Below are 20,364 nucleotides of genomic sequence, written 5' to 3' on the forward strand. Positions count from 1 at the left end.
AAGACCATTGATTCAATGTAATCGCTCCTTAGAAAAAAAAATAAATAAACCCGTTTCTTCTAGCAAAAAATACAAATTGCCACATTTTTGCTAATGGAAGCTTCAAAACTCAACAGCAGGGTTTTCTTATACGCTCAATCTCATCGCGGAATTTGGGGTGACTATTAGGACACTTTTCTAGCTTGTATCTTTTTATGGGTAGTATTATATTTAAAATCAAGATAAGAATCTAATTCTTTTGATGCATTCAGTGTTATAGTGTTATTACTTTTTTAAGTTTCAGTTCTATTGGTCTGATTCATTTCTTTTCTTACACTTCGCTACCCCAAACGTTTGATCAGCATTAACCCCAAATTTTTTTTGGCGGAATTCTTTTTTTTCTGGGTTATATAATTTCAATGTTTTACTGCTGATGATGGACACTGTATATGAAGGCTTCATCCCTATTTTGAACTTTTAAATTTTCGTTCTAGGTTATATTGCCTGCCAATGGCTGCTCTTTATATCTTTTTTCAATTGCATTGAGTGACAAAAAAACGTGAACGAACGGAAATTATTCTGTATGTAAGTGAGACCCTTATTATTCCTAAGCTTCCCAACCCTCACTGCTTAAGATAAGTTTTTACTGGTACTTTACTCACAGGATTTTTTTTTTGGCTCAACAAACAGTTTTATCTTTTGTTTTAAGTTTCAATATCTGTTCTAAGTCTCATTAAAAAGAACTTTTTTTGGTTCGATTTACTTTTGTCTTTAATGGCCTATGGTATTCAGGGGGTATCTTCAACATGATGAGTGGAGAGGGCTCTATCTCGTCTACTCCAACTCTTCACTTTAAAGTTTGACTTTTGTAGAGAAAAAGGGCTCGTTAACGAGCTTGCTTATCAACATAAACTGAAACTCCAATTCAAGTTCTATTTCTTCAATAAAGAGGCCCTTCATCGCCTTAGCAACTATACTAGACGCATCATCATAAATTCATCCCTTTGTCCTAATGAAGGAAGGCTAATGGTTGAATTCGTTCTCACCTGAATATTCATTCATTGTACCTGAAGTACCTGTCATGAAAAGATTAAAAATGTGAGCTTGAAAACGCTTTATTGAAGCCTTATGTACGCCCCCTCATCGCCATAAGAGAGTAGACTTGCCTCTACTTTAATACATATTACGCAACCAGGTACATTTTTATTTTGGGTTTGCACATCTGTATGACTACATGTATGACCGTGCACACAAGTGTGAATATGACTGCACACACTGTTGGGGCCAAACTTACAATTATGTACGACAAAATTCCCCAAGTCGGTCCTTTGCAGTGATATGATCTCTTTTGTTACTTGAAAGGGAACTAGCTTTTCACATTTTTGTTGAAATTGTACTCTTCAATAATTTATGACTACTGGCTCCATATGGTCATTGTAGGGGGAAAAATAAACATGCAAGCTTGACCATCCTTTTGTGGAATACTAAGTATTTTCGTAGTTTTGTACAAAGTAGCTTGGGGTTTTCATAGATGTTGAATACCACTAAATAATTCTCAACCTATTCTAGAAATGAATTGTCGAGGTAAAGGGGCCTGTAAATAATTCCCCTTAACATCTCAACCTATTCTAAAAATGAATTGTCGAGGTAAAGAGACCTATAATCAAGAGACCTGTAAATAATTCTCATTGAGATTTCAACCTATTCTAAAAATGTAGAATCGAGTCAGACCTGTAGAGAGAATATGTCGAATTGAGAGACCTGTAGAAAGAATATGTCAAATTAAGAGACCTGTAGAGAGAATATGTTGAATTAAGATCTGATTGTTTGCTTTTTGATGGAAAAGATAAATTTTATTGGTAGTATTAGGCAACAACCTGTTACCATATGCTGGGGACTGGCTTCAATTTCTTAAAATATTTTGAAGCACAAAATCTATGTGAGGATCCTATGTATGTACACGTATGTGTACATACATTGTACTGTATGTACAATGATGTACGTTGTATGTATGTGCAATGTATTGTATTTTCAGTTCCTGATATTACTTTAAAGAGAAGTGAAGTTCTATTAATTCTCCTTTGTAAAAATACAGTGTTTGGTGACAAAAAAGATGACAAGTTAATACGGAAGTCACATATATGGCACGACACGCTCTTGCACTTAAGCCTTGGAGGCTGCTCCTCCTCCATTTTTGGATAAAAACTTTATGTGGTTTGTTAGGCTTTATTATTGACTTTAAGCTAGCTAATGATTTCGGATCCAGTTACAACTTAGTAAGCATTTTTCATTCTTATTTAAATACATTAATAACATCTTCATCACCAAGTTTTCTTAATACTTGTCAAGATCTAGTAATTATCACATCTAGTTAGTGCACAAGAAATGTTATTTGTTTCGCAATAGGTTTTAATCTTAGCCATATATATATATATATATATATATATATATATATATATATAAAATTGCTTCGTAATTCCAGCATGTTAATATCTTGTAATATAATAATATTTCAGTCCAATGATGGCATTCAAAATCTATATTACTGTCAGCCCAAAATCAATAGACGAACCCTAAAAACAATAACGTAATACATAATTCAACACTGGATAGTCAATGCGGCAAAAAAGTATACTAGTCAATTCAATACTGCTGGCTTCGTAAACAGCGAACATAACACATTATTTCTTTTTTTTTCTGACCTTTTCATATAAAATGGATGGCCAAAAAGGGAGCTTTTTTTTTATCACAAGCCATTTTTACACTCATTTAAAAAAAAACCTTAGCCCATTGGAAGTTTTAAGACCTATTCTTGTTTTACTGCATTATATTTTTACCAGTTATTTAGTATTTTTGTTTCAATTAGTGGTAAATAGAAAAACGCCCTGTAGCCTTTAAAAAGTCTGAAAGAGTGGCAGTCCAATTTTTATTCACTGTTGTCTTTCCTCGTTTTAAGCTTAATTTTAATTTTTAATATTAATTTCAGTTTTATTTAGGTTTCATTTTGTTAGTTTTTCAAGTTTGCTCAATTCCTGTCCTTAATTAACAGTACCGGGAGATCTGACTTCACCCAGTCTCCGGCACTTGGCATGCAACAGGCTTGTATGGGGTTGATTCTTTCTGTTGCTTGTCTTTTAACCACAAATAATGACAACTTTTTCTTGATGTCACGGCATCACCATACTATTACAGCTACTACTAATAACTCACCGCAGCATCAAGCCGCCTGAGACCAACACAGCTAAGAACACTCATCTCGCATTCCGATTTATTCAAAACCTTCCTCTTTACAGTCTCCCAGGAAGTTCCCATTTTCCTTAAATCTTTACTTACGACATCCTCCCACCCCAACCAAAGATGATCTGATTTTCGTTTAGCCCTAGATGACTGGCCGAAAAGGAAAAACTTTAGCAATCTTTTATACTTCAAACACAGCACATGTCCTAGCTATTTCATCCTTTTTCTCATTATAGACGTAGAAAGTGGGATTGAACCCTTTTGGAACCTTCGTAGATATATTAAACTATAAATACCTTAAATTATAAGCTGTATGTGTACTACAATGTTGTACAAGATAAGTTTATTATTAGTATTAGTATTAGTCCCAAAAACCATATTAGTCCCAAATTTACAATTAAATACTTCCAGGTCCATAAATACCCATTTTGGTGGAAATCAAATACCATTTGTGGAATAAAGAACCATTTGTTTTCATTTACAATATGTTGTCATCCATCATTCAAGATCCTCCAAGAGAGGACCATCGAACAATCAAGAATAAGAAGATGTACAACACTCCATTAGTTATGTAAGGGGAAAGAATACAGGAGACTCAGGTAACAGGGTCTTGCAACATCGTAGAATAAAGTAGGTTTGGGATCCTGATTTCAGCAAGGCCTAGCATTCTCATCCTTCTATTCAGTTGGAGGATGAGTAAAACTACAAAAACGAGATAGTTGCAGCCTCATTTTTTCCACAGTCTATGTTAAAGACTACTGGAAAAGTTTGAATCACACACCGAAAAGGTGGAAGACAATACCACAGAATTTTCTGCATCTTTCTTTTTTTTTTTCTTGTATTAATTAATTGTTAATTGCATTAATTGGCACCTTAGGATTTGTTTCAAAGAGAAATCTTTGTCAAACTAAGTCTCTGACTTGCAAAATATTAATCTAAATTTATTCTTTAGTTAAAGCGGCATGAACAAAAGAAGTTAGTTTTCTTTAGTTTTTCTTACTAAAATTTGTCAAATATAAAATACTGACAAAGTGAGAACTATTTTACAATATTAGCCAACATTTCTTACAAAGAAAAATATAGTTAATTTTTCAACACCTTTTAGGCATTCAATACTATTAGATTTTAAAGCTGGGTCAAAGTTTTTATCCCAACTATCTCCATCAGAGCTCGTTTAAACGTCAGTTGTCTCCAATTGTACTCGAAAGTCGAAAGTTAAATGCATATTTGAATTGGGGATGGTTGTGATCCTTTTGAACCCTAGTAAATTTATGAGTAAGGTATAGTACTAGGATCCCGGGCCTCACCCAGGCCCGGTATTTGGCACGCGATAGGCTAGCATATATTTCATTCTTTAATTACACAACCGCATTGCGTTAATCTTATTTTTAAGACATAAGGTGACACGTCAGCAATTTAAATTGACTTAGGAAATTTTGGCGTGAATTCCATACCCCTTTCCTGGTAGTGCATCGAATAATAATTTATTTTATAGTATTTTTTTTTTACTGGGACGCATTATGATTCTCATTGTTGCTTCTCTTCTAACCGTAAATTTCGTTTACTATTCGATGTGATCACCCATCTCTATCACTTATCTTTTAAATATTTGGAGATAGTAAATGTGAACTGAGGGAAAAAATAATTTTTTTTCTCTAAAGTTAATTACTGTGATTTTTTTTTTTTTTTTAAGTTGTTATTGAAGTTATAACCAATAAAAAGAACATGTTCTAATAATATTTTGTTTTCAGTAAAGAGAAAATGAGACTAACCTTTATGGATTTTAAAGAATGATTAGCCCCACTCTTATTTGTGATGATTTCTATTTGTTAGACGTTGAATTGGTTATACATTTTAATTTTTCTTCTTCTCAGGTTTAATTTTTATTTATTCGAAAAGGATTTTCGAATAAAATCCTTTTCTCTGTCTAATAATAGGATTTATCCCTATTAGGACTTATATTTATCGCTAGATTGTATGGGGATATGAAAATCATATAACCATGAATTAAAAATTTATTGAGTCAAGTGAAATATTCAATTCGAAAAGGAAAGTTCTAGTTTTAAAAACTGGAATCCTAGAATTCTCTGGCCTGAAAAACGATCTGGATAGGGTACAAGAATAAATTACAGCATTTCCCCTCCAGAATGAGTGGTATAATTTCTAGTGTCATGGCGCGTGTAAAATTACAAACAATGACAAAAGAAAAAGGCATGAAACAGGAAACATCAAAAATCATATTGAATGGCAAAGGAAGGCGTTGCACAACGAAATATGTTGTTATTTGAAATTAAAATTACAATGGAATGAAGGAACGTATTGGTTTAGTTCGCGTGAGTCTGTGAAGGATAAACAGGAAGTATGAATTGAACAACAAGATCTGCGGCTAGAAAACATGCAAAAACAAGAATCAAAACAAATCCCAAATCAAAATAACTAAGAAGCCTAAATAAATGATCTTTGTTCAGAAAATAAATGATAGGTATAAACAAAATGAACAAAATCGGCGGTAAGAAGAGTGAGAATCACAACAAAGCTCACGAATAAACAAATTCTGGAAAATAAATATTTCTTTGATGCATTAACAGGAAGGAGGAATTGAATTACGACAGAATATCTTACTTTATTCTGGCGTAATTCAATTCCTCCTTCCTGTTAATGCATCTAAGAATTATTTATTTTGCAGAATTTGTTTATTCGTGAGCTTTGTTGTGCTTCTCACTCTTTAATAATATTCAAATTAAGATATTGATCGCTGATTTGACACCTCGTGACTTAAAAATAAAGAATGACACGATGATTATGCGATTGCATAATTAGAGTAAGAAATATATACAAGCGTGCAAAGTGCAACAAAATTTTCAGTTAGAAGAAGGAGACCCCATGACTCACAAAGACGAAGACCTCATATACACAAAAGTGATATCTAATAGCGCTAAAATGTCAAATTTTAGAGCCTCAATTGGTCATACATCAAGCAATCGGTTTAGTAAGTAGGGCCAAATACTTGAATTGGCAAAACATTCGATCGGTTTCAAATTGATGTTCAATACTTTTAAAAGGAATTTATTTAAAAAAAAGTACTGATGAAAAGCTATTGCATATAATATTAATGAAACAAAATCGTCGGCACTAGCTATGAGATGGTCGAATTTCATAGTCCAATCGTTAAATGCTTATAGCTTTTATGTGTTAGAGTCATAGGCAATTTTTTAAGTTTATTTTGCAATAATTATTTTGGGTACTATATCTCTAATACCTCAAACAGTAGGCTGTGCGAAAATTGTGGTTCAATCCCACTTTCTAGTGCTATAATGAAAGAAAGGTTACAACGCATAATACATGTGCAGCGGATGAAGGAGAACCGATTACCCAATATTGTCCTTTTCGGCCAGCCATCTAGGGCCAAACGAAAAGCAGGTCGTCCTTGTTTGGAGTGGGGGGGGGGGGGGGGGTGAGGAGAGATTTCAAGAGAGTGGGAGCTTCCTGGAAGGAAGTAAATAGGTATGCTTTGAATAAATTGGGATGGCGGAGAAGTTTGCATAGCTGTCATTGCTGGCGTCAGGTGGTGTGATGCTAAGATGAGTTGTTAGAAGAAGTAATAGTGTTTTTTTCGTATTCAATTTTTATAAGAAGGATTCTTATGAACATAAAAAGTTTATGATTTATTATAGGTGTATTTCCCAAAATCTACAAAATCCAAAATCTACTAAAATCATTTATACTACCCCAATGGTAGACTATTACCCCTCTTTATTCTCCCCACAACTGTATTTCCTGGTCCTTTAAGTTTTCCCTGCTATTTTTGTCACTCTCCTTCTTCAGGGTACAATGGAAATATTTGACTAGTCATATATTAATTATCAATTTTCACTTATTAATTTTCATAATAATTGCTAAGTTTTTATTATTAATTTTTATTTACATATGAATTTTCCATTCCTCATGCAGATTTGATGTGGTGGTTGGGTATTACACTTACCGAAAATTTTTAAACTTTTTGTGAGCGTGCTGTCCGGGATACTAAAACGAAGATCTAGGTTGGTTACTCTAAAATTGTAGCTAATCAAGGCAAATATAATTGCATTGCTCTTGGAGAGCTGTATTCTACTTTTTCAGATCATTCTGTTCTTTACCTATCTGGGCTTTATCTTATATTTGGGAATAAGGATTTTAGTGATATTCGGATGGCCTATTTCCGTTTTTGTAAGTATCTTCTATCTTCCTCTTTGGTATAGAAATATAAAATTAATAAACAAGTTTCACCTCCCGAATATTACTGAAAAGCTGACTGGTTTCGACGATTGTCACCTCTTCATGGTTTAATCGGTTTTTTTATTAAAATTATTTGTTTAATGTCATTGTTGTTTATTTTTTTTTTTATTAATTTTTTTTTTGTGTTTGTAATATTATTGTTGATTTTCGCTTGTGTTTACTCCACTATTTATATTTTTATGTAAATGGGTTATAAATAAATATATATTATAATAATTATAATATCTGCAGGATTTGCTATGAAATTCATAGGATTACGGTCACATGCGTTATAGTCAAAGGAAAGTTGTTGATTTTTTTTTTTTTTTTTTTTTTTTTTTTTTTTTTTTTTTTTTTTTTTTAGGGGAGGGGGTATTGGACGGCTACTGACCATGGATAAATATTGGGGGCGCAGATCATGGAGGAGGGGACAATACTGTATAAGGAAAAATGGAAGAGTAAGTGAAAAAATTTCTTGGTTCAGTGGGATATCAGGATCAGAAACAATCTGGCTTGACATTTTTTTTTTCTAAGATATTTATTAAAAATTAGATAATATGATCAACATTGTCATTGTAAAAACCTGAAAAGCCTCATGTTAGCCTTGTTTATTTCAATTCAACAGTATTCTTTTGAAAATGTTAGGCAAGGACGCAAAGAGGGACATTAGGCTCAATATAATGAAAAAATAAATCACCAATGAAGCAGCAAATCTTAACGTTATTTTTATTTTTTTTCGTAATTTTGGAGGTTTATCAAATAGTCATTTAATTGTAATTTTGTAATTTGTAATTTTGGTTTTGAATTAGATTTCCGGCCCTGAGCGCTTACTTAATTTCCCCACATTACAATCCTGTAAATTGGCCTGGTCCAGTCCCAACCTTAGGAGTCCAAACTAATTTAATCGACATATTAAATATACATTTCATTTAAGCTGCTAGATAAATAATTTGTATGTACTTTTATTTAAAAAGTAACACAAGTAAGAGGAAACAGTTTAAAAATAATTAAGAGGGTTATTAAGAGTAGTGAATAGATCCGAGTTTTTTTAAATACTTATTTTAGATATTTAAGCTTCAAGAGGATTAGCTAGCAGCCTGCAAAAATGTAACAAAGACTAAATACTACTAATACTACTGCTACTACTACTAAAAACTCACAGCAGTATCAAGCCGCCTGACGCCAACACAACTAAACACGCTCCTTCTCTATCTATTCTTCATTTTTCTATTCTTCATTCTTCTCCATCTATTCAAAGTCTCGCTCTTTACACCCTCCCAGGAAGTTTCCATTTTCCTTAAATCATTCCTTATGATGTCCTCCCACCCCAACCGAGGACGGTTTTCTGATTTTCGTTTGGCCCCAGATCACTGGCCAAAAAGGACAATTTTTGGCAATTTGTTATCTTCGTGCGCAGAACATATCCTAACTATTTCAGCCTCTCTCTCATTATAGCCGTTAAATAAATTTAATAATATACGTCCAGAGAAATGAGGCTACATCGGATTTTCTTTAATCTCTCTAATAATGAGTGCTGCCATCTTAAGTTCACAAAGTGTATCAAACATTCTTTTTTTTGTTCTTGTGTTGCTTAATAGCACAGCTGCGCAAGGAATGCTTTTGCTGTGCTATTTATATGCTTTAAGACTATTTAGTCAATTAAAATCTGTTCTACTAACTGTACATAGGAGCCAAGCTTAAAATATTTCAAAATTTACGAGGGGGTTATACTGTATTTTCATTATGTATTTTTAATAATTTTTTATTTTCAAATATTATTATAATCTTTTTGTTGTGTGTATGTATTTATGACCTGCCTTGTTTATCAAGAACAAAACAAAGACAATAACTGACTAATTCAACCAGATAAAAAGATTTGTGTCTGAAGAACCTCACCGAATCCTTTCAGTGTATCCAAATTTTTAATTTAACTTAATGTTAGATCATTCAAAGATAAAATGTCAGAGAGAAAACGGGTTTAATTTAACCAAACAGTGGAAAAAAACAGACTTTAAATAATTAAAAACCTGAAAAACCAAACTTGGAAGTTATATTATTTTGTAAATTATTTTGTAGTCATTTTGTTTCTATTAATTTTGGTACTTATTCTGAAATTTGAAAGTGTGTGGACTACAAATCTAAGATATTTCATTATTAACCAGAACACCCAACAAAAAAGTTCTGGTGTATGGTGGAAGGAATTAAGATGTGACCTATTATTAATTTTCTGTTTGTTTTTTCCTTGTTGTTTTATATGTTGTGTTTAACGTAGTTTAGTTTATTGAAAAGAAAATTTCGTTGATAAAGGCTCCCGGATTTGGAGCTGAAATATTCGAAAATATTTTGAATAATAAATTTATAAATTGTAAATTGCATCACAGAAAAATATCCACCGAGAGAGAGGGGGCATACCTGGTGAAGTAGAAAATCCACGATTGTGAAACAGGTTCCAGCAGTTGGGTCTAATAAATTATTTCATTCCAAGAGAGATCTTCAAATTATGACAGATCTATATATATATAAAAAATGTCAATATATCAGAAGATAAATATGGCATGTCTTTAAAAGAAAATCTTGATAAAATTAAATTTTACAGTAAAAAAAAAAATTACCAATGAAACAGCACACCTACAGAACCAAACTAAACTACACAACCTAACACAAAAATATATCAAACAAAACATAAAGACAGAAAAAGAAAGGAAGACTGTTTTCTTACTTTAGTAATTGAGATGGATAAGCACTTCAAAAGGCCTTAACCACACTCACCCATCCAATTACCTAGGTAAAACAGCATAATCATACACATTCAACCGTAAAGACTAGTTCATGGACAGGTAGTAGTGTCGTCAATAAGATTAAGTCGTCATAAATCGAATGTCCAAAACTATAAATCCAACAAATAGTTCAAAAGTGACTACCACACACCAGGGCTCATCAGGAGAATACACACTTGTCTATTGGGTTTCGGCACTTGAAATTCCCTACCCAGGCAAAGTGGCACGCTTACCATAAGCTCCTTATGGTAACCCCCTGATAGATATTGCAATTGAAATACATGCATATTAGTAGAGCCATTTGGGCGAGTGGCTTGGAGTGCATTTCAACCCCCCCCCCAGGATTTGGGTTGCAAAATTTCTGAAATGTGAATTGCATCACAGAAAATTATCTACCGAGGGGGCATACCTGGTGAAGTAGAAAATCCAAGATTGTGAAATAGCTTCCTTTTGCGGCTTGACTTTGGATATATTGTAGTAGCAGCCTCTGATTTCTAATCATAAAGCCAAGAAATTCCTGCAAACAAATTTTGGAGATAAATAAAAAGCGTTGGAGATCAAACACCTTCAGTGAAATATGGACTTTGATTTTGATTTAGTGGATTTAGATTTAGATTTTTTTTTATTTAGAATGCTCGTACTATAAATAATATTAGAAGCATTAGGCTTTAAATTTAATCCTTAAAAAAAATTAAAAAATCATAAAAAATCCTTAAAATCACTAAAAATTTACGATTTCGGAATGGTAGTACGCGGCAATTGGGTAGATAAAATTGGAATCTAAAGGGAAACAGAATCAAATAATAATTAATCTTAATTCCAATTTTTCAATTAATACAACAACAAAAAAAATCCAACCAAAAATGCAAAGCAAATAAACTACGCTGATAAAAAAAAGTAAAAAAGAAAGTTGAACTAAACAAGAAGAGAAAAAACACAACGAAATTTAATGAACCAAAAAAAAAAAAACACACACACACTAAGAAAATTAACAATCAGTCACCCATCCTTTAAAAGGCACCGAAAGTCAAGCTGGAGCAAAGGACCTTGCGCAGCCAAAAATTTAAACAAACGAATTTAACTTGAATAGAAACACCAACCGCAAGGCGGCGTTAAGGAAAAAGAAGATTATTTTTTAGTTTCCCAGAGATAAGTTAAATTATCTATAGGCTCCAACCGAGTGACACTTTCCAGACAATTTCAGGCAAAGCATCCTAAGCACACAAAGATACAGTCAAGGGGATGAAGTCTTATCTGACTGGTGGACTGAATGAAAAAAGAATAAAAAAATAACAATTCAAATAGGGATGAAATATTTTAATAGAAAGCGAGCCACATGAACCTCAACGCATAATTAAAAAGAAAAAACAAAAACTAGAGGTAACATGAATTTTTCCTAAGCAAAGAATGACTATCTAATAGAAAACTATTTGTTTCAAAGACAATGCTACTTGTTTTGTTATATACCCTAGAGAGTGGTTTCAAAGGGGAGGGAAATATTGAACTGGATAGAAAGTTTAAAATCGACCCACAAAAAATGTGCTTCCAAGATTCCTCGATAACTTTATTGTTATTTTATAAGCATGATGCTAGGAGATATTCTCATCACGTAGAATAAATAGGAGGCAAACATAGCAACTCCATAAAAGTCCCGAACGTTAGGCCTGAGAAATTCGCTAAAAACTTAGAAAGCTCGACTTGGCAACCTTTCATGCAAGACAATTAGCTTCGAACAATAGACATACTCTCTAAGACAAAATAAGCAGCTTGATACAGATCTCCGACTCCTTTGTGGCAGCAGTATCAAGAGTACTGTCGTCAGCAAAGGTAGCCCCTTGATGTCGTCAACAATTGATAGAGATCTATCTTTGTGGCCATGGAAAGATTAAGGGTAACATGGACGAAATCTTTTGTGTTTGGTTAGTAAACGTACAAAAAAAGAGCATTTACATATTTTAAGAACAGAGCTGGTCTTTGAGCTGACCCTTGTGGGACCACGGACTAAAAATAAGACGGTGGGAAGAAAAGAGGATCCATGAACATAAATAGGAGTCAAACCAAGCTCTACCATGACCTTTTAAGCCATATGGGTTAAACTATAATCAAAAGTTCAGCAAATCTCTGAAATATTGCCTTGGAAATCAAACCAGAATCAAGAGCTGAATGTCGAAAATTTAAAAGATTATAATGAACAAGCATGCTCAGATAATTATTGAGATCAGAAGCTAAATTAAAAATCCTGAAAAAATCTTTTACTTTAAAAAGAAAATCAGTTAGAAAACATACACTTTTAAAACAATTTACTATACACAAACAATAAAGATATTGGTCAATATATTACGATAAATAAAAGTCCGAATGCGGATAAATTCTTTTATTAGACATTGATACATTTTAACAAAAAACTTGCTAAGTATTTTGACCACATATCAAGTGTATTGCTACTGATGATAAACACTGGATATGTGGTCGAAATATTTAGCAAGTTTTTTGTTAAAATGTATCAATGTCTAATAAAAGAATGTATCCCCATTCGGACTTTTATTTATCGTCAAGAAGAGGCATTGTGGTCTTCGAAATTATCTATATTATATATTATATTATATATTGGTCTGGATCACTCCAAGGTCCACATTTTTATAAAGAATTAATCGAAAGAAATTCTATACAGAAATAAGTCAGGCTCACTTTAGGGAATTGGTAAAAATTCAATTGGCAAAAAATATATAGACAAGACGAAATAATTAAAGACGAAATAAGACAAGACGAAATAAGTTAAAGACGTATTAATTGAAGAAAAGGCAATAATTTCACTGAAAGAAAATAAAATCTTTTCGAAGTGTACTTAAGTGTACGAAGTGTACTTTTCGAAGTGTACTCAATCCCCTAGAAACTGGCACCAGGGACATCGACTTCAAGCAAGTTGGACCAAGATATTAATTGAAATCGAGTTTAGAAAGAGGAGAGCTTACTGAAGAAGCAGTTATTTTCCAAACTTTCCCAAAATAAGAACCAATTATTTTTTAAAATTTCATAAAATAGGAGATAAGTACTTCTTGGACATAAAATTTAGCCATAATAATATCCCAATATCAGACATCAGACCACCCTCTTTACTAATAATAATACCTAGATAAGCGACCATGTCCATTTGATCCATCTATTAATTACGTCACATCTCCATTTCATTTTCATTCTTTCCTGGTCTTGGGGACTTGTCCACTTGGGATGAGGATACTCCTCCCCTTCGGTGGAGTCATAATAATGTTGCAATATCAGACATCCCAAAATAAACCTGGACATGAAAGGCCTTTTTCTGCCCCCATAACCCACCCGCTTGACTAATAGTACTACCTAGATAAAGGAAGGTGTCAGCTTGATCGATGTTTTAATTACCCAATATCGTCATTTTCGCAGACGAAGGATAATGGGTTGCAAAAATCGTGCTTTAAGTCCATCATCTCGGGTCAATAAAAATCGTGCTTTAAGTCCATCATCTCGGGTCAAATAAAAAACAAATCTTCCTTAAATTGGAAAATGTAACAGGAAACAATGTAAAGGAAAGTGAAAATTAATGAGAAGGTAATTCGCAAAGCTTTGAACATATTGATTTACAGGTGGAACGTCCACAGGTTTGGACGTTCTGAATGTAGGTCTGAATTTATCTTGATTGGTGCTACAACTACTTGTTAGTAGTAATAGTAATTTAGTGTTTGGCCAAAGAAAGAAACATTCAAGACACTAATGTCTGTTACCAAGCAAATCAAGTTTTTCTAACGAGTTGCAAATGGAGTGAGCTTGCCAATTCTGTTAATTTTGTTGCCTCGTCTCTCTTCACTATTCGTCTTCCTCAAAATGTTGAAAAACTGTAATTGGAATGTTTATATAATAGTTTAATCCACCAGGTGGTAGGGAACATAGATGGCATATAATTTACAATATTTTCGCTCACACGAGTTTTCGACGCCAAAAAATCTTCTGGTTGAAGCAGGAGCGCATCTAGAGAAAAATCTTGGGGGGGGGCTGGACCAAGGGCGCCAATATGATTTGAGAGCAATGATATGGGGGTATAGATAATGGGGGTAAGTCGGTGCTGATGTAAAATGACAAAGAAACCTCTTTGAAATCCAATAATGTTTTCTTATAGCAGTAAAATGCGTATTAACAACAGATGCGAGCAGATTCTTTGATGAATAAATTACTATGGCTTCTTTGAGACTTTCTGAATGAGTAGACCAGATTTTTTCTTTAGAGTTGAATAAAAAAAAATTACTTAATGGGGAAACCTCTAATTTCTAAGAGTGGAAATGCAACCTCTAGAAATCCACCACAAGATTCCAACATTTTCAATAAAGAGACTGAAAACCAACCACACGCCTGATGTAGAAAAATATCATAAGAAAAATATTTTCAAAATACACTCTCTCTTCAATATACTGCGTTTTCTTATGATGATATTGTTCACTTCAGAAATGGATGGTCTTGGATGTTCTCCCTTACCTCAATTTAGGGCATTTTACCGAAACACGGTCAAAGTGCTGTTTTAAACACGTGCTTTAATAATTTCTAACTTAACCCAGTAGCGTCCAGTGTTCCCACCTGGGAACACCTTACTTTAAATTTATATGACTAACACGGTAGCAACTAGGGCAAATTTTAAGCGTCCCTTAAACTGTCATAAGTATCAGAGAAGAGTTCAAATTTTTTCAAACTTGAATTTGGTTTAGTTTGGCTCTCTGGATTTTTTGGAATATGGAAAAAAGAAAGTTTTTGAAAGCTATCTGTTTCTAGTGGAATATTAGGGAAGGCAAGTAGCTGAAACCTCTTGTTTTAGCGTTTTGTTGTTCTATTATCACCACTCTTCGAATCTATGAAACAATTGCACCTAAATATCTACAAAAAGAAGGACGCAGAAGGAACATTTAACCAAATTTTCCCAACCGGAACATTTGGGCGTTTCGCAGATCTAAAAATTCCCGCATGCTTTGTAGCAGGCGATCACTTCTGTTTTGCAGATGGGTCCCAAGAAATGTGCTTCTATCAAAGAAACTGCAGCGATGGTAGACGAAATAATATACGATGAGATAGACATTGATATGGTCAATATTTATTTATCCCCCATAATTTCGGGTTAATAATAAACAAAATATAAGGTTAATATCGGGGTAGTCACGACGAAAGGGAGGGAGACAAGGGCAATAAAAATTCAATAGTCTTCCAAGTTGTCTTGCAGGGATAATAGAACTTGAGATAATTGATACTTGTGAATCAGCCAGCAACCTTATCAATCTGGGTAGTTTCTAACTTCCCCATTATGTTCGGATAACATAGACGACATTCCACAAGGACTTCGTATTAGGAATATAGTATTCTACCCTGCATCTTACTACAGGCAGGCAGCTCAATATTATAGGGCATGTGAATTAGCTCTCCCAAATCCCACTCGACAAACTCAAATGTCCAAAACATTTCCCAAAACCATCTTTATAATATGTCTCCCCTCCCGTAACCCATAATTATCATACCCTATCAGTGACTCCCAGAAACCGTACCCTAAGTCGATGGGCTCTTAAGGAAGAGAATAACAAAATCTGCCAAAAAAAAAAACACAATCTGAAGATGAAGATCTAGCAAGCAAGTTTAATTATATGAATAATTTGTCGTGAAAACGAGCTTTATCTTTTAATTTTATGACGAAATGGTTCGTAAACTGATCGTGCGAGCAGTTTCATATACTGAATCTTTAACAGATCAAGAGCAAAATCTTGGGTAAGGGGGCTGCTGAACCAAGGGTGCCAATGCGACTCGAGATGGGCACCAAATTAAAATGTTTATTTTAAAAAAGATTGAAATAATGAAAAAAGAACGAAATAAGTGTGCCAGAAGTGTCTTAGGACTCTTAGGTCGCCCCCTACGACCTCATGTATCTGTTTCTGGCCTAAATTGCTTTTAATTCTTTCATTCATCTAATGTCAACCAAATTAGCCGTTTAGTTATTATGAACAGACAAATTAGCCATTAGCCAAATTATTCATTTAGTCATTGTGAACAGAGAGATAGCTACTGTCTTACAACGTTTATGAAACGTCTTAAAAGATATCACTCTTATTTTCAACAGGCTTTCGTTCCATGTTCATAGAAAGATCTTTGCAGCAATCAAAGATTTTTGTGCAAACTTAGCAGATATATTCTGAACTGGCTCAAGATAAATAATTTCTCTTCGTTTTAAGTTTCAAATTTGCTTTTTGCATTCATAGGAAAGCTTTGCTTTTTGTTGTTAATTGGGTAAATCACCTACGAATAATTGATCAAATTGACAAGTATACTTAAAAAAAGAGTAAAAAAAAAAAATGAACGGAATGCGCATGAGGGCGCCAGAAAAATCTTGGGGGACCCAGGCCCCCCTGGATTGGAGTCTGGGTACTCATATTGTTTATTGGGTAGCCAAGCATTTTTTTCTAATATGAGTAAAAATTACGACAAAATGATAGCCAAATAGCAATTGGTCTAATGTGGCTACTAAGTGGTATTGGTTTTGTCCCCCCCCCCTGGATCCTCTTCTGGATTGGAGTCTGGGTACTCATATTGTGTATTGGGTAGTCAAGCATTGTTTCTAATATGAGTAAAAACTATGGCAAAATGATAGCCAAATAGCAATTGGTCTATTGTGGCTACTTAGTGTTATTGGTTTTGTTTACACTTTGTCTTAAAAAATTTCTAGTTGCTTCCTGCAGTGTGTTTTTGGATTTTTTTTTTGTATTTGTCATTATTGTAACATTGTCCACTTTTCGAAGCGTAATATATCTCATGAATTCATTCTCATGTTTTTCACCTGGTTGGTTACTCTTCTTCAATTTTTTTTTTTTTTTATATATATTTCGGTACTATCTGTTTTATCAACTTACATAAGTAAGTAAACAACTAATAATTAATATTATAAATTAAAGTAAACTTCATTCTCATGTTTCATAATTCATTTATCATGTTTTCTCAATATTCATTCTCATTTTTTTTGGCCTGGGTAAATAAACAACTAATTATTGTTAATATAATTTCAAGTAAACTTCATTCTCATGATTCATTTATGTTTCATAATTCATTTACCATGTTTTCTCATAATTCATTCTCATGTTTTCCACCTGGCCGGTTACTTTTCTCGTCAAACATAAGTGAATAAAACCAATGATTGTTATTATAAATTCAAGTAAACTTCACAAAAGAAAAAGTATTACAACTGATTGATTAGTATTATTCAAAGATAACTAATCTCTTCTGAAAGTTGTGGAAACCAAGCCTAAGGAATCTCAATGTTAATAATCATCCTTAAATTAGCATAGCGTAAAACCCAGTTTAGGACAACATCCATATGAGGATGCTTTATATTATCTTTGATAGGGTTTTGAACCTTGTGTAAGGTAAGACGGAAGTTTTAGAAGCTCCTAGAATGTAATACCACTTGAAAAAAGAAAATCTAAGATTCTTATCCCAACCCAATAATACTCATAGTAACAAACATCGCTTTTTTTAGGGGTGGCCTACTTTCAAAAACAGCTTATACCAGGCGGCCTACACCAAATGGTGGAAGAGTGTCACGTTTGGCAGTAATTTTTCTATTCCTGGGTTGGATAGGTGTGGTGGGATAGAGCTCTACCTCGCGTGGAGGGACGCAAGCTCCCATGATATAAACTAGAGTGGGCAGCCCCTTGGCTTTTTTAAGTTGTCCATTATTTTTAACTGATTTTTTTACTTCCGCGTTCGTTTTCTGTATGACATAAACTCCATATAAATGTAGAAATACAAGATGTGTATTTTTACGTAAGAGTATCTACATAAATGAAAATAAAAGCAAGGTTTCAAGGGTTGTTTACTCTTTCTCAGAGCAGTATATCTTCCGAGATAGAAGCAAGGTAAATTCTCCTATTGATTTACTTTGGTAGACACAAACGTACAAAGACATCAATATCTGAATGAATGAACATACCTGGGAAGAGGGGTAATTTTGAAACAGAAAATATATACAGGCTAAATATTTTCAACGAATTTTTTCAGGGCTGGACCAACATTATTTCTGTTTTCAACTACAACTTAAACAGAAATTTTAACAGAATGAACTCTATAACTCTGTCTAGTATTTTTTTTAACTTTCCGAAAAAGAAATTATCCAAATAAAAGCAAAGAGTTAAAATCTAAAATGAGCAGAAATAAAGTTCTATAGTGATTCAAACTTCTTTATTTGTCATTACTGTTTTTTCGTTTTAATTTTTCTTTCTAAAAAGAAAGGAAAGAGATTTAAGTGGCCAGGGAATTCTTAGACAAACTGTTGCATCACGACCATTGCATTATTGCCCACGATGCATTACGCAAAAAATAATCATGCCTCTGAATATTAACAATAGTATTTATAAAGCGGAAGTATGCAGTTAAATTCATTAGTTCATCGGCTCTTAATCATTACTTCATAGACCCTTCGACACCAGCTGGTAAGTACTCATTGCAAGCACTAAGAGTCCCTGCAATAGGACTCCTAGTCCCTTGCATGAAACAATTCGTGATAACGAACTGTATATGAGGAGCGACCTGGTCAATGGTAACCGAAACTCTAAAAAACGGAATTTTGATACCAATAGTTACATCAAAAGAATCGAATTTTAATGTTGATTTCAAATATATAAGTTTCATCAAGTTTAATCATGCCCATCAAAAGTTACGAGCCTGAGAAAATTTGCCTCATTTTAGAAAATAGGGAGAAACACCCCCTAGAAGTCGTAGAATCTTAACGAAAATCACACCATGAGATTCACCCTATTATAGAAGTTTCAAGCTCCTATCTACAAAAATGTGGAATTTCGTATTTTTTGCCAGAAGACAGTTCACGGGTGCGTGTTTATTTGTTGTTTTTTTTCTTTTTTTTCCAGGGGTGATCGTATCGATCAAGTGGGCCTAGAATTTTGCGAGAGATTTTTAAGAATTCTAACGAAATTAAAAGTTCCAGTGCCCTTTTTAAGTGACCGAATAAATCGGAGGGCCCCTAGGCCCCCTCCCACGCTCATTTGTATCCCAAAGTCAACGGGTCAAAATTTTGATATAGCCATTCTGTTCAGCATAGTCGAAAACCTAATAACTATGTCTTTGGGGACGACTTAATCCCCCACAGTCCCAGGAAGAGAGGTTGCAAATTACAAACTTTGACGATTGTTTACATATAGTAATTGTTATTGCAAAATGTACAGCCGTTTTTAAAGGGGAATTTTTCACGGTGGGGATGGGGTGGGTCGGATCTTTCCTTGGAGGAATGTATCATGAGGGAACGGAATTTCTATTAAGGGAGGGGGGTGGAAGGATTTTCTAGCATTATTAAAAAAAAACAATGTAAAAATAAATAAATAAATGTTTTCAGCTGGAATTAAGGAGCAGCATTAAAACTTAAAACGAACAGAAACTATTATGTATATAAGGGGGTTCGCCTCCTCCACAATAACTTGCCCTTTAACCTAAAGTATTTTTAGTAATTTCAACTATTATATCGAGGCCTTTATGATTTGGGGTTATTATTAAAGAATTGGGTTGAAATTCAAGCTTTAGTGTTAAGACAAAGGTATTGAAGATTGGGCGAGCCTGTATACAATTGGCTCTTTAACCTAAAGTATTTTACTTATATAGGTAATAACAACCATAAAGGAAATTCTGAGAGAAATTTCAGTTTCGGGTAAAAAACAACCTATACTGGGTCCAGGAGGAAAAGAATGGTAACTAGGAGGATAAAGGGGGTTTTTGGTGTAAGGGGAAAGGAGAAACAATTGAAAGGGGGATTTTTCCGTGGAGTTATATATTGTTCCTAATGCAGACGTCGAAAACGGAGCATGTTTTTTTTTTTTTTTTTGCACCGGCATCAGTAATTTTACTTGGGAAAAAAAATAACTTGCTCTTTAACCTAAAGTATTTTTGGTAATTTCAACTATTTATATCAAGGCCTTTGTGATTCAGGGGTTTTTATTAAAGAATTCGGATGAAATTCAAGCATTAGTCTTAAGACAAAGGTATTGAAGATTGGGCGAACCTCCTCATATACGTAATAAAAATATACAAATATAGAAGTTCGTTAATAAGTGTCCATGTC

General features: G+C 33.6%; 2 long non-coding RNA genes across 2 annotated transcripts in view; one reads left to right on the top strand and one right to left on the bottom strand.

Annotated features, from left to right (window-relative positions):
• Positions 1-7,725, top strand: part of LOC136030921 (uncharacterized) — a 24,045-nt gene extending 16,320 nt beyond the window's left edge. The window contains exons 5-6 of the long non-coding RNA XR_010618394.1: positions 474-564; positions 7,336-7,725. This is a non-coding gene — a long non-coding RNA (uncharacterized LOC136030921). The remainder of the gene's footprint in view (positions 1-473; positions 565-7,335) is intronic.
• The window catches only part of LOC136030922 (uncharacterized), an 18,167-nt gene extending 4,082 nt beyond the window's left edge, over positions 1-14,085 (bottom strand). The window contains exons 1-3 of the long non-coding RNA XR_010618395.1: positions 14,003-14,085; positions 10,657-10,764; positions 9,883-9,979 (exon numbers count right to left, since the gene is read on the bottom strand). This is a non-coding gene — a long non-coding RNA (uncharacterized LOC136030922). The remainder of the gene's footprint in view (positions 1-9,882; positions 9,980-10,656; positions 10,765-14,002) is intronic.
• Between the last annotated feature and the right edge of the window lie 6,279 nt (positions 14,086-20,364).

The sequence above is a fragment of the Artemia franciscana genome, chromosome 9 (genome assembly GCF_032884065.1).
Source record: "Artemia franciscana chromosome 9, ASM3288406v1, whole genome shotgun sequence".
NCBI classification, from domain to species: domain Eukaryota; kingdom Metazoa; phylum Arthropoda; class Branchiopoda; order Anostraca; family Artemiidae; genus Artemia; species Artemia franciscana.